This window comes from Labrus bergylta, chromosome 1 (assembly GCF_963930695.1).
Source record: "Labrus bergylta chromosome 1, fLabBer1.1, whole genome shotgun sequence".
Classification (NCBI taxonomy): Eukaryota; Metazoa; Chordata; class Actinopteri; order Labriformes; family Labridae; genus Labrus; species Labrus bergylta.
The window spans coordinates 8595353-8609104 of record NC_089195.1 but is presented as its reverse complement, the minus strand read 5'-3'; positions in this window follow the sequence as shown (position 1 = coordinate 8609104).

Here is a 13752-nt window from a genome sequence, read left to right as displayed (position 1 = left end):
TAGTCGGCATTATAAAATGTTAACATCTTTCCAAACCAACAGACTTAAATTGATCCTTCAGCTTTGCGCACTGCAGTCTGATCTGCTCCGTGTGGAGTGCACGTTTTTCAACTAAGTAAACTCAGTTAAACGACTTTTGATATGAGTCTGGCAGTCCGTTCTTCTACGTGTCCGTAATATCGTAATCTCACTCTGTCACTGACTTTTTATGCGCCATGAATCTGTGCCATCTCCGCGCGCAATTCGAGAAAGTATTTTAGCGCTGCTCCTCGGTTAAACCAGCGGACCTCTGTATGATCGGGCAGCCTGTGCGTGATATCGTTTTAGGATAAGAATGAAATGTTCAGTAATAGTTATAGTTTTACAGTCTGATGAAAGCTGGTGATAAAGGTGCAACAGCAGGCTACTGCATTTAGAAGTGATGTCGTGCTGAAACGTTTAGGTGATCAACACAACACGTTCACCTCTGGGTGACCTAAAAATGAACCATCTGTAATTAAAATCAGTTAATATTCATTTTAATTTACTGTTTTTACAATAACCAGAGGTAAAACTAGTCGGGAGATGCATCAGGCTCAACGCCGGTGTCCACAACCTCCACTTAGTCTGGATGTGTAGAGACGGTCTGGGCCATTACGCAGGACAGAGAGGATTGTTTTTTATTTGCACGAGCTGCTCTTTGTGGCTCACTCCATAGGAAGCTTTGTTATTATTAAAACTATTGTTTTACATCAGTCAAGACAGAAGAAACTGGTAAGAAGTGTGCACAGAACCGAAGACCGTCATGATGCGTGCGAAGTGCAGCGGTGTGCCTGTCGTTAAGTCCCGTGGCTTTGATACAATTCTGGCAACTTGTGAGCAAATAAAACTGAAGAAATATCTCTCCTTTGATCTCTTTTGAAAACCTGCATTCTGTGTCACCTCTCTCAGGTGTTCAGCCTGTTTGCTGATTAGCGTAATGCAGGAGCAGCTCGTGAGCTCGGCCTCTTTTTTATGATAGTCCCTGCTGAGAAGATAGTTCAAAGTGCCCCGTTTAATTAATATTCGTATCATGATATCAACCTTTACGTTGCTCATTTTACATAGGTTTTAATACAATTCGGGGAAAATACGTATTCCAAATATTTAATTTATTAAAAATCTCAAAATATTCTTCAGTACATTTCCTCCTTCTTCCCAAAACGTCTCGTGGGCCGGATGAAACCTGCTGTCGGGCCGGATACGGCCCACGGGCCGGATGTCTGACATCCCTGGATTAGAGGGACGTGCAGAAAGAAAGAGACGTCTTCAGCAGCAGGCCATCCCCACCCACGATCCAGAAGAACCTTCGAGACAAGAGAACGCAGGAGGTCCAGGGATATATGTGGTTAGCAGTGTTGGGCAAGTTATTTAAAAAAGTAATTAGTTACAGTTACTAGTTACTTCTCCCAAAAAGTAACTAAAGTAGTTACTGAGTATCAAATTATAAAAGTAACTAGTTACTTTGGAAAGTAACTATTGCGTTACTTTCAAGTAAATTTTTAAATGCTCAAATGTGTCAAAGAATTTGGACCCCACCTCCACCCCTCTTTAACAGAACTTAAAATACATGTGCATGTTCAATTAATTTATGATAAATCTGAATATTATAATGAAATGGACACTTAATACAATCAATAATTAACAGAAACAGTGTACACAAATCTAAACTATTTTAATGTTGCTGTGGGACAACGTGAGACTAGCCTCCAATCAAATGTCATGTATTATTGTAGATATTATAATTACTATGTTTATATAGTGGATCCGCAAAAATGACATAATAGATGTTTTGTCTGCTGTGGTAGACAAATATTCTAATTTCTCAAATGTCTGTTTGAGCTCGACATTCATTTGAGCATGTTGGGCGTCTATATAGTTTGCGAACGTCTTTCTACATGACAGGCCAACCCCTGCTCTGACCGGTATTTTGGCAACTAGTGCTCTGAATGACTCCGACTCAACCATCGATAATGGCAGCATATCCTCCACAACATACCTGGCTACCAGTTTGTTTAGCTCGGCCTGAGACAAAACGTGTGGTGGTGGTGGGGCCGTAAAATCAAGCTTCGGTTGCTTAGGTTTTGTGGCACTGTCTCCTTCTCCTTCGGGGGTCTTCTTGGCCACTAATTTCATGGAAGCATGTAGTGTTGAAAGATGTTTCAATAAGTTTGAATTGCTCGACACCGACGTGGAGAGGCTTTTGACTCCAGGGCTAACTTCAGAATGTTGGTTATATCTTTGATGTAACAGCCTGCTATTCTGTTTGACTATGACACTGATTGAATTAACAGGAGAATTAATCCATAGTATTGAAGCTTAGGTGTTTGTTTAACCAAAGTTATACATCGCCCTGCCTTGCTGGATTGTGCATAACTTCTGTGCTTTATCTTACTAGGAAAGCAAATAGATCAAACCAAGGACTTTCAACTAGGAGGTAGCCATCAAGTCCTATGTGAGTCCAACTGTCATTGGTTAGGCTGACATCATTTTTCTTACCAAACCATGATCTTTTCCATAGCTAACACAGAAGTTTTTTTCATTGGTCTCATTAATTCCTAAGCGTGAAAGCTTGTTGGCACCAGGCACTTAAGAGCAATTTTCCAGCAATGAGTATTGGCAAATTCAAGAGAAGCCTCCAACTTGAAAAACATGTCCTTACCTTAAGACCTATATGTAATGCTGATGATTTGAGTTATGTAGCAAATGCTACAAGTTTTGAAGAAATACTACAATTGTGCTTTCACAAAGCTCACATACTGTAAGTTGCCAAATCCTCTGCTAAAATCCATCCTTTCATCTTGTGATGTCATACTTCAGAATGTTGGTTTTATCTTTGATGTAACAGCCTGCTATTCTGTTTGACTATGACACTGATTGAATTAACAGAAGAATTAATCCATAGTATTGTAGCTTAGGTGTTTGTTTAACCAAAGTTATACATCGCCCTGCCTTGCTGGATTGTGCATAACTTCTGTGCTTTATCTTACTAGGAAAGCAAATAGATCAAACCAAGGACTTTCACAAAGCTCACATACTGTAACTTGCCAAATCCTCTGCTAAAATCCATCCTTTCATCTTGTGATGTCATACTTCAGAATGTTGGTTATATCTTTGATGTTGCCAAGTAACAGCCTGCTATTCTGTTTGACTATGACACTGATTGAATTAACAGGAGAATTAATCCATAGTATTGTAGCTTAGATGTTTGTTTAACCAAAGTTATACATCACCCTGCCTTGCTGGATTGTGCATAACTTCTGTGCTTTATCTTACCAGGAAAGCAAAAAGATCAAACCAAGGACTTTCACAAAGCTCACATACTGTAACTTGTCAAATCCTTTGCTAAAATCCATCCTTTCATCTTGTGATGTCACCCTTCAGAATGTTGGTTATATCTTTGATGTTGCCAAGTAACAGCCTGCTATTCTGTTTGACTATGACACTGATTGAATTAACAGGAGAATTAATCCATAGTATTGTAGCTTAGGTGTTTGTTTAACCAAAGTTATACATCACCCTGCCTTGCTGGATTGTGCATAACTTCTGTGCTTTATCTTACTAGGAAAGCAAATAGATCAAACCAAGGACTTTCAACTAGGAGGTAGCCATCAAGTTCTATGTGAGTCCAACTATCATTGGTTAGGCTGACATCATTTTTCTTACCAAACCATGATCTTTTCCTTAGCTAACACAGAAGTTTTGTTCATTGGTCTCGTTTATTCCTAAGCGTGAGAGCTTGTTGGCACAAGGCACTTTAGAGCAATTTTCCAGCAATGAGTATTGGCAAATTCAAGAGAAGCCTCCAACTTGAAGAACATGTCCTTACCTTAAGACCTATATGTAATGCTGATGATTTGAGTTATGTAGCAAATGCTACAAGTTTTGAAGAAATACTACAATTGTGCTTTCACAAAGCTCACATACTGTAAGTTGCCAAATCCTCTGCTAAAATCCATCCTTTCATCTTGTGATGTCATACTTCATAATGTTGGTTATATCTTTGATGTTGCCAAGTAACAGCCTGCTATTCTGTTTGACTATGACACTGATAGAATTAATCCATAGTATTGTAGCTAAGGTGTTTGTTTAACCAAAGTTATACATCGCTCTGCCTTGCTGGATTGTGCATAACTTCTGTGCTTTATCTTACTAGGAAAGCAAATAGATCAAACCAAGGACTTTCACAAAGCTCACATACTGTAAGTTGCCAAATCCTCTGCTAAAATCCATCCTTTCATCTTATGATGTCATACTTCAGAATGTTGGTTATATCTTTGATGTTGCCAAGTAACAGCCTGCTATTCTGTTTGACTATGACACTGATAGAATTAATCCATAGTATTGTAGTTTAGGTGTTTGTTTAACCAAAGTTATACATCTCCTTGCCTTGCTGGATTGTGCGTAACTTCTGTGCTTTATTTTGCTAGGAAAGCAGATAGATCAAACCAAGGACTTTCAACTAGGAGGTAGCCATCAAGTTCTATGTGAGTCCAACTATCATTGGTTAGGCTGACATCATTTTTCTTCCCAAACCATGATCTTTTCCTTAGCTAACACAGAAGTTTTGTTCATTGGTCTCGTTTATTCCTAAGCGTGAGAGCTTGTTGGCACAAGGCACTTAAGAGCAATTTTCCAGCAATGAGTATTGGCAAATTCAAGAGAAGCCTCCAACTCGAAGAACATGTTCTTACCTTAAGACCTATATGTAATGCTGATGATTTGAGTTATGTAGCAAATGCTACAAGTTTTGAAGAAATACTACAATTGTGCTTTCACAAAGCTCACATACTGTAAGTTGCCAAATCCTCTGCTAAAATCCATCCTTTCATCTTGTGATGTCATACTTCAGAATGTTGGTTATATCTTTGATGTTGCAAAGTAACAGCCTGCTATTCTGTTTGACTATGACACTGATTTAATTAATCCATAGTATTGTAGCTTAGGTGTTTGTTTAACCAAAGTTATACATCGCTCTGCCTTGCTGGATTGTGCATAACTTCTGTGCTTTATCTTACTAGGAAAGCAAATAGATCAAACCAAAGACTTTCCCAAAGCTCACATACTGTAACTTGCCAAATCCTCTGCTAAAATCCATCCTTTCATCTTGTGATGTCATACTTCAGAATGTTGGTTATATCTTTGATGTTGCCAAGTAACAGCCTGCTATTCTGTTTGACTATGACACTGATTGAATTAACAGGAGAATTAATCCATAGTATTGAAGCATAGGTGTTTGTTTAACCAAAGTTATACATCGCCCTGCCTTGCTGGATTGTGCATAACTTCTGTGCTTTATCTTACTAGGAAAGCAAATAGATCAAACCAAGGACTTTCAACTAGGAGGTAGCCATCAAGTCCTATGTGAGTCCAACTGTCATTGGTTAGGCTGACATCATTTTTCTTACCAAACCATGATCTTTTCCTTAGCTAACACAGAAGTTTTTTTCATTGGTCTCATTAATTCCTAAGCGTGAAAGCTTGTTGGCACCAGGCACTTAAGAGCAATTTTCCAGCAATGAGTATTGGCAAATTCAAGAGAAGCCTCCAACTTGAAAAACATGTCCTTACCTTAAGACCTATATGTAATGCTGATGATTTGAGTTATGTAGCAAATGCTACAAGTTTTGAAGAAATACTACAATTGTGCTTTCACAAAGCTCACATACTGTAAGTTGCCAAATCCTCTGCTAAAATCCATCCTTTCATCTTGTGATGTCATACTTCAGAATGTTGGTTTTATCTTTGATGTAACAGCCTGCTATTCTGTTTGACTATGACACTGATTGAATTAACAGAAGAATTAATCCATAGTATTGCAGCTTAGGTGTTTGTTTAACCAAAGTTATACATCGCCCTGCCTTGCTGGATTTTGCATAACTTCTGTGCTTTATCTTACTAGGTAAGCAAATAGATCAAACCAAGGACTTTCCCAAAGCTCACATACTGTAACTTGCCAAATCCTCTGCTAAAATCCATCCTTTCATCTTGTGATGTCATACTTCAGAATGTTGGTTTTATCTTTGATGTAACAGCCTGCTATTCTGTTTGACTATGACATTGATTGAATTAACAGAAGAATTAATCCATAGTATTGTAGCTTAGGTGTTTGTTTAACCAAAGTTATACATCGCCCTGCCTTGCTGGATTGTGCATAACTTCTGTGCTTTATCTTACTAGGAAAGCAAATAGATCAAACCAAGGACTTTCCCAAAGCTCACATACTGTAACTTGCCAAATGCTAAAATCCATCCTTTCATCTTGTGATGTCATACTTCAGAATGTTGGTTATATCTTTGATGTTGCCAAGTAACAGCCTGCTATTCTGTTTGATTATGACACTGATTGAATTAACAGGAGAATTAATCCATAGTATTGTAGCTTAGGTGTTTGTTTAACCAAAGTTATACATCGCCCTGCCTTGCTGGATTGTGCATAACTTCTGTGCTTTATCTTACTAGGAAAGCAAATAGATCAAACCAAGGACTTTCCCAAAGCTCACATACTGTAACTTGCCAAATCCTCTGCTAAAATCCATCCATTCATCTTGTGATGTCATACTTCAGAATGTTGGTTATATCTTTGATGTTGCCAAGTAACAGCCTGCTATTCTGTTTGACTATGACACTGATAGAATTAATCCATAGTATTGTAGCTTAGGTGTTTGTTTAACCAAAGTTATACATCGACCTGCCTTGCTGGATTGTGCATAACTTCTGTGCTTTATCTTGCTAGGAAAGCAAATAGATCAAAGGAAGGACTTTCAACTAGGAGATAGCTATCAAGTCCTATGTGAGTCCAACTGTCATTGGTTAGGCTGACATAATTTTTTGGCAAATTCAAGAGAAGTCTTCAACTTGAAGAACATGTCCTTACCTTAAGACCTATTTGTAATGCTGATGATTTGAGTTATGTAGCAAATGCTACAAGTTTTGAAGAAATTCTACAATTGTGCTTTCACAAAGCTCACATACTGTAACTTGCCAAATCCTTTGCTAAAATCCGTCCTTTCATCTTGTGATGTCATACTTCAGAATGTTGGTTATATCTTTGTTGTTGCCAAGTAACAGCCTGCTATTCTGTTTGACTATGACACTGATTTAATTAATCCATAGTATTGTAGCTTAGGCGTTTGTTTAACCAAAGTTATACATCGCCCTGCCTTGCTGGATTGTGCATAACTTCTGTGCTTTATCTTACTAGGAAAGCAAATAGATCAAACCAAGGACTTTCAACTAGGAGGTAGCCATCAAGTTCTATGTGAGTCCAACTATCATTGGTTAGGCTGACATCATTTTTCTTACCAAACCATGATCTTTTCCTTCGCTAACACAGAAGTTTTGTTCATTGGTCTCGTTTATTCCTAAGCGTGAGAGCTTGTTGGCACCAGGCACTTAAGAGCAATTTTCCAGCAATGAGTATTGAAAAATTCAAGAGAAGCCTCCAACTTGAAGAACATGTTCTTACCTTAAGACCTATATGTAATGCTGATGATTTGAGTTATGTAGCAAATGCTACAAGTTTTGAAGAAATACTACAATTGTGCTTTCACAAAGCTCACATACTGTAAGTTGCCAAATCCTCTGCTAAAATCCATCCTTTCATCTTGTGATGTCATACTTCAGAATGTTGGTTATATCTTTGATGTTGCAAAGTAACAGCCTGCTATTCTGTTTGACTATGACACTGATTTAATTAATCCATAGTATTGTAGCTTAGGTGTTTGTTTAACCAAAGTTATACATCGCCCTGCCTTGCTGGATTGTGCATAACTTCTGTGCTTTATCTTACTAGGAAAGCAAATAGATCAAACCAAAGACTTTCCCAAAGCTCACATACTGTAACTTGCCAAATCCTCTGCTAAAATCCATCCTTTCATCTTGTGATGTCATACTTCAGAATGTTTGTTATATTCATAGACTGTAAAAATAATTGACGGGACAAGGTCCCCGGTCTTGTGAAGCTTTTATTTTTAGAGCTCCCCCTACTGACTGGCTGCAGTATAGGTCATAAATCCCGCCTCCTCAATGATAACAGATGGGATGTGGGTCAAACTGTAAAGCTAAAATACTCGTCACATAATTTTTTCCCAAACCTAAACTCTGCTGTGATCATTAGTTATTATCACACTACATTGTGTTCAAGTGCTCATTTTTCTGTGAAGTTTTTTCTAAATAAGTTATTTGAGGTTGAAAAACAGGATTTTACATCATATTTGACGATGATTGACAGCCGCGGATCTTGCGTAGCTCTCTTTGTTAATAGTAAAAGTTACGTAGTGAAGGAAAGCCGAGACGCCATTGAATTTTTCCATTCAGTTTTTTCGTCTTTTTTGAGCTGGCAAAATGAGTTGTTCTGCAGTAAACTGTTCTAACCGACCTGTTGGATCTAAGGGATCTTTTTTCGGTAAGTAAAAAAGTGATTCATGTGTCATTGGTTAAAGTTGTTATCTAGCCAGCTAACACATAAGCAGTCTAAGGTTAGCTGAAATGTTGTAAAGTTAGGTTACTTATCCGGCATGATTTATCTTTTTATTTTATTTTATTAAATGAGCAAACCTAATAACTGACATGCTATGTTTCTTGATATTGTTATGTCGTTATTGTGATTGAAATTGAAATTGTATTTAAAACCAAGAATCGTAATATAAAATCCGCTCATAGATGCGGTTCATTGACTGTACATTTATTTTACAGCAAAAATAAAAACGTCTGGTAAGGTCTCAAAAGTATCTAGGGCAAAAACAAAGTGACATAATTGTAATCTGGCCTGCATCATTACTAATGTGTACATGTTTACAGTCTGAGTGATAAGTGGGCTATACCGAGAGTAACAGGTTTTACTTTCACCGTGCAGGCTGAAATTCATAGGACGATATACGAGGGTAGAATATTTATCTATGTATCCAGATAAAACTAAAGGTAAGCTCTGATTTAATATAACTGTTACTGATTTAAGAGACTAACCGAAACGTGAACACAAACATCAACAACCGGCGGCGGTGTAATGTAATATTAACCGAGCATCATGCTGCTTAAACGTGATAAATATTCTGCATTGTCTTCCACACACACCAATTCAACAGTCACAAGTTGATCATATTGTACATTTAATGACGCTCATTGAGAAATTGTTCTAAAAATTGACAAAACCTGACAAACATTGTGGTGATTGTGACTGTATCTGTATTTATCACCTTTGAAAGGAAGGTGTTAATGCAGGAGACCAGTGTTACGCACAACAGGCTGCTGTTATTGTAGTTAGGAGGAGACATAGGAGGAGACAATAAAAGAAGGCATAAAGATCGCGTTTTCCCCCACACATGTTAATATGTTTTAAATGTCATGCATTTATTTTTGATTTCGCTTCAATAATCGTTAACGGAAGAGAAACACCAGGATTAAACTACAGGCTATTGTTGCCTTAGCCAAAGAAAACTGAACATTCACAGCCTCTGCATTCAAAAGAATTTCAACATTTACAATTATGTCGTCCTGTTTCCCTCTTCACCAACATTTTATTTTAAACTTGGATTCTCAGGTTGCGCGTCTCTCCCCCAGCTCACCCCCTCCGGTGAGCTCCTCTCCATAATGCTCTCGTCTCCTCCCTCTAAAGCTGCTGCTCAAATCTTTTTGAGGAATTACAGCTAATTTTTTTTTTTACTTTGCATACAGTACATCCTCTGATAAATACAGTGAAGTACTTTGATTGCATTTCTGTGGTGTTCCTGTAGGAGACTATGATGCAGCCAGACTGAAGCAGCAGCTTGTGAAGGTGGACGCCATCATCTTGTCTTTGCAGTGCTGATTCTGAAGAGAACGCCTTCACAAGGTAAAATGATCTCTCATATGATTGGACTGTGTTATTGTAACCGCTATCGGCATCAAAGTAATTTTAGTAACAATTTATAATCCTTCCTAAAATGTAAGGAAGACTAGCAGAAGATTTTAACAGCCTCTATGGTTCTGCAAGAAGTTCATGTTTAAATTGTTCTTATTTCTGTCTTCAAGGAAATCAATGCCCAAAGGAAACAACAGTCCAGACTCTGATTCCAGCTCCGGTGAGGTTCTGCACACAAATTGGCTGTCTGATTATCTGAGAATATTTAACATTAGTTTAATTCATCAGGCTGGCCCATGTGATGACAGTTTACAATAATCTTCAATAGATAGAGGCAGGAACACTTTTGTCTTAAAAGATAAATTCATAAAGCTGATCATATTATTGGATTCATCATGTCTTATTATATATTTTGTTTTTCCTCTTAAATATTTATCCTGTCTTAAAAACAAACTTTAGAAGCTGAAGCTTAGCAGAAGCTGAGGACAGATCTGATTTCAGGTCTGAGGCAGAAACATCACAGTAAAATTCATTATACTTTACATTTAACTCCATGATTGTTTTTCTCTATTACAGAAGATGCCCTCAGATTCAGATCCATCAGCAACCCCTGACAACATGGAGGACTCGTCCCCTGAGCGTTTCCTGTCCTCTCTTGATGGAGTTCTTCTCTTCAGTTATTAACTCTTGAAAACAGCAGCACAAAATGCCAGACTGTTTGACAAGTCTGTGACTGAATAAATGGAAATAGAATCTCATGTGTATCTTGCTATGCTTATTGGCTTTAAATGTTTAATATTAAATAAGTTTGAAGGCCATTTATCTCAGACGAGACCAGCTGAGCTCGTCTGTTAGCTTTGCTGTTGTCTTAGCTGTTGTTGGTCAAGAAGAAATGAATGTCAGTTCAAGGCCTTTTCAAATGTGAACTATAAACTTAACAGCTAAATTATTTTACTGTGACCAACACTTTGTCTTGCTCCAGTTAATCAGAGACAGTCATATCAGATTTTTAAAAAGTTTATTTAAACATTTTATGAAAAGAAATCTTCAATAAACAACCCATGGCTTCATTAACCATGTGGAAAATAAGAAAGGGAGACCATCAGGTCGAACTGCTGGGACATAGGAGAAAGTATAAAAAATAATTTAACAAAGAAATCCAAACAAAAATCAAATAAAGTAAAGAGATCCTGGATGATTGTTTGACTGTTAAACTATGATGGAAAAGCAAATCCAACACAACCCTCCAGTATCTGGCCTTTCAAACACAGGGCAACATCATGTTAAGAAAAATAAATTAAATATTGACCAGGATCTCTGTGTTTTATCTGAGGATGACTATGGTAGCCTTCTCACTGTTCACTGTCACAAAGCTCCAGACTCTGTCCACCTTCTTCAGACGTCGATCAGCTCCTCTGGGTGACGGCAGAGAGGACTCCTCATCTGGGAGAGCTGCTGGTGTAAGGTCATTTCTCCCACAGTGGATGAACAGGGCATCTGGCACAGCTCTTAGTCCAAGCACAGGTGAAAAAAGGAGGAGGTTCCTTCAAACTAAGCGACCCCAGCCTGACCTCTGTAACAGGTGTGCAGACCAAGGTTGAAATTAGTCATTTTTAGGTTCTGTTGATTGTAAAATGGAAAAGAAAACATCACCTTTGTATTTAACATTTAGCTGGTGTATGACCCAGTGTGATTTTTATTTTAGAAGACTGTATTGTTAACAATAGCTTGTTTTGACAATCCTCTTATGAAACTTAAAAACAATGACAGGATAGATAACTTTTAACAGATGAGTTTAACTTACACTTCACCTCTGTGGAAGATGTCAGACCAGCTGCTTTTATCTCTTCTTTGCCTAAATGAAAATACAAAAAACAATTGATTTACTGTTCACTTAAATATATTGGAAAATCAGACATGAATCACATTGCAAACTATCAGTTTCTAACAAAATACAACATATCTTACCACCTGTAGTCTACGGTCTGTGGTGCTAACCTAGCTTAAATATAGTTTAAATATAGAACGATTTCGTTAAAAACAGAGGACCCAGCAGCCCACGTATTTTCAATAATGATCAAAATAACAGGTTACTTGAAGGACTTGATGGCTACCTCCTAGTTGAAAGTCCTTGGTTTGATCTATTTGAAGTATGACATCACAAGATGAAAGGATGGATTTTAGCAGAGGATTTGGCAAGTTACGGTATGTGAGCTTTGTGAAAGTCCTTGGTTTGATCTATTTGCTTTCCTAGTAAGATAAAGCACAGAAGTTATGCACAATTCAGCAAGGCAGGGCGGTGTATAACTTTGGTTAAACAAACACCTAAGCTACAATACTATGGTTTAATTCTTCTGTTAATTCTATCAGTGTCATAGTCAAACAGAATAGCAGGCTGTTACTTGGCAACATAAAAGATATAACTCAGAACTCGGAACTCAGAGGTCGGAACTCGGAACTCGGAACTCGGAACTCAAAAGTCAGAAGTCAGAACTCAGAAGTTAGAACTCGGAACTCAGAAGTCAGAACTCGGAAGTTTGAAGTCGGAACTCTTCTGCAGCAGACAGGTCTAGCAGTAATAGAACTGAGGACTGACCCGCAGCTCTAGACAAGTAAGGGATTCTGTTACTGACAGTAGTGCAGTTTCAGTAGAGTGGCCCCGCTTAAAGTCTGACTGATTTTGGTCAAAAAGATCATTTGTGGAAAGGTACTCAGAGACTTGATTAAAGACTGTGCGCTCGAGTATTTTTGACAGAAAGGGCAGAAGTGAAACCAGTCTGTAGTTTTCAACTTGGGCTGGGTTGAGTTTGGGTTTTTTTAGCAGAGAGGTGACCCGAGCATGTGAGGATGTTCAATCAGTGGTGTTCCATCATCAGGGATATCTGAGAGTTACATGTCCATTTCCACAACACAATCCTCATGATGACACCCTGTGGGCAATAAATGATGGCAATGTATATTTTAATTGGAGCAGTAACCGTGAGATCATGATATTCAAATAATAAGTTATTGCTCAATGGGAAGAGCATATTGAATTTCCAGGTTTTTGAAATGAGGATACCTGTTACACATCAACAAGATGAAGCATCTTTACTATGAGGAAAGACCTTGAATCCTTGAAAAAAAAAAGAAAACTGCCAGAGCCCAAGATACAGAGAAACTCTGCATGGCAAGGTGGTGTACATGACCCCTATGCCCCTGATCTGTCATTCAGCATCTTTGATTGTTGTCTGGTAGTAGACATCAAGAGGATCTGTGGTTGGGTCCTGTTACATGGACTCACAATGTTAAAAATTCTGCTGTCGATTTTCATTGTGGATGCACCGCTGATTTTTGCATCAGCTCATGGTTCTTGTCACTGTTACAGTTAATCTCTGCTATTTGGTCCCTCTTTCAGATTTTGTCCCTTCAGGACAATCACTGGCGGTTTTCTTTTCTTTTCTTTTCATTCTTGAATTCCATTAAGGTAGTAGATTTCTGAAATGACCTGACCTTCAGGAATGTCTTTTGCCAGTTCCAAAGCTGCTTCATGGTTGTGTATCTGAGCTGCCCTGAACAGAGATCTCCAGGAGTTAACACTTTTTGCTGAAACTTTGGTCTGATTAGTTATTGTCATCACTGGCAAACACTGTACGGGGGGCTCCAATTTGATTTTGAAAACTCAACGAATTATCCATAGTTAGGCGCGGAGCTGACCTGATTGACGGTTGGGCGTGATATAACGATTTGTCAAGAGGCTTAAAACCCGCCTCAGCTCCAGCTCTCAGCCTGTCGTTAGGTTGACTGAAAGTTAGGGTGAGACAGGATTTCCATCAGGGTGGCTGCTGAGGAGCCCCCAGAACCCTCTGCCGTAACAGATGGGTGACGTCACTCAGGCTTCGTCCATTAATATTT